Source organism: Sinocyclocheilus anshuiensis, unplaced genomic scaffold (assembly GCF_001515605.1).
Source record: "Sinocyclocheilus anshuiensis isolate Anshui unplaced genomic scaffold, SAMN03320099.WGS_v1.1 scaffold739, whole genome shotgun sequence".
NCBI classification, from domain to species: Eukaryota; Metazoa; Chordata; class Actinopteri; order Cypriniformes; family Cyprinidae; genus Sinocyclocheilus; species Sinocyclocheilus anshuiensis.
The window spans coordinates 1,164,801-1,167,188 of NW_015551105.1; positions in this window are offsets into that span (position 1 = coordinate 1,164,801).

Genomic DNA, 2,388 nt, shown 5'->3' on the forward strand with positions numbered 1-2,388 from the left:
TGTGTGTGTGTGTGTGTGTGTGTGTGTGTGTGTGTGTGTGTGTGTTTGTGTGTGTTTGTGTGTGTGTGTGTGTGGAGTCCCAATCCTGTTGGCACTCTGGCCTGATAGATGCTATTTCCCATAATCCCTCAGTAGCTCTTGGGCACCAGAGTTTGATTTTCTTCAGTTTGGAGTGCTTTGTTTGTTATATGCATGTCCTAATTTCACTATATAACATCAATCTGATACTCATCAAGAGCCAGTGCATCTCTCAGCTCTAGGTCAGCGCTTTAGGATGCAGATTTTGCATTGGGCATAGATTAGCGACTCAACATGGTGCTGAAATGATTTGATACAATGGTAAACAATGTTAATTTATATAACTTGAAATGTTAAAAATGTATTACATAGAAATTAAGATCAATGCATGCTGTACAAATATTCTTCTTTAACTTATGCCAACAAATTGAACCTTATTGAACCAATAAAACATTGGTATTTTTATGTTAATTAATGTTACATTTATTAATATTGAGTACACTTCACACTTGGTGATTAATTGCATGCTTACAATATAAAAAGCTTAAATATAACCTTAATGGATCAACGTTTAAACAAAGAAAGTTTCTAAAGCTATATATGAGTGTGCAAGACATCTATTTTTGTACATTTATGAATTTTACTTTGAAAACTTCAAAACTATACTGCACAAAACATGTTATGGTCGGCATGGATTTGATTAGCTTCCACCAAATGACTGAATATTTTGCACAAAAATACTGTTGAGTTTGATTGGACGCATGACCTTTGACATGAGATGGGAAGCTTTTCTCTTCTTAAAAAAAATAAAGGTTCTTTATTGGCATCTTTGGTTTCATGAAGAACCTTTAATATTTATAGAATCTTCCCATTGCACAAAATATTCTTTATAGTGGTTCTTTAAAACTATTAGAATGTTCTTCACACTAAGAAAAAAAATATGGCTCTTTTAAAAGCTAATCACTGAAAGGTTCCTTGGGGAACCCAAAATGGTTCCTCTATGGCATCGATGCAAAATGTTTCGCTATCCGTGCACCAGCTGCGTTTTATTATTTGAATTTAGTTTTATTTCTCCCTGCTGTTTTTCCCCTCTACTGTCTGTTAGACCAGTCAGTTCTAGGTAATTTCAGGTGGACTCAGTTTGAAGGTAAGTCAAAATTGCTCAGTATCACCCTCTCTCAAGTCACTCCTTGCCTTCTGGCATCATCTCTACTTGTGTTAGAATTGAGTTTCTGTCTCTTCCACTCACTGGATCAGTCTACACCTGCTGCTCCCTCCTACTTCCTCTCAGCCGTGTAATTTTCTTTTTCCTCTTTTGGTTTACTGAACTAACTGCTGATTTTCCTCTTCCTGGAGAGAGAAGATGCAATGGCCCATGCTTATTTATCAATGTTATGCATGCATGCATATGTTAAGTTTATAAACAGCAATTAAAGAAGCTTCATGAGGACGAAAAAAACCTGGAGAGGGAAAAACAAAGAGGAAAATGACAGAACTGAGAGATGCTGATGGAAGGAAAGAGACTGTCGAGGTGACGAAGACCTGAAGAGGCGATGGGAAGGAGGAGGCGTCAAACAGAAGTGTCAACGTGAGAGCTGTGAGAAACAGAAAAGTTTGAAACGAAAGGAGAAAATGAGACTGCAGAGGAAAGGTTTGGGCTGTGCTCGAGAGAATTTACTCAGTTTTTTTTTTTTTTTTTTTAACACAAGTAACACTTGATTTGACTCTTTTACGGTGTGATGTTGTTAGCAACATCATGCGAGTTCTCTCTTATCTCTTATAACGCGCGATGCATTCAACATGTCTCTATAAGCTGCTCTCGCCAGCACACACACTGCTCCTCCGCCGCGCTGCAGAGGGTGTGTTCAGACGGGAGAGGGCAGTGTGGAGCTGAGCAACGTGCTGCGCTCGTTTACAGATTCGAACCTTTGTGAGGTTTGAGTGAATTTCACTGCATTGCATTGAATGAAATGTTTACATAATGATTTAGAGTGTCTAAGCATTGTTAACTTTTTTATATATATATAAAATGCTATTTAAAAAAATCAAAAGTTGTAGAATGGCAAATGAGATTTATTTAATAGGCTACAGCACTTGTTTATTCTGAGATTAAAGGGAGCTCAGCTGTAGGGCTTTATTCAAGTCTGTTTAAGCATAAGAAAAATACCCTATAGGCATGACTTGCCAAGACACATTTCTGCAGCTGTGTTAAGATAGATAGATAGATAATTTTGAATTAGATTTAGCTTTTTAGATTTACTGTTTTCTCTTTAATTTTAGTTACATTTTGTCATTGTCTGAGTATGCCTATATAGTTTTTATTAGTTTATTTATTAGTGTAGTTATTTTAGTACTTCATGTTTAAACTAA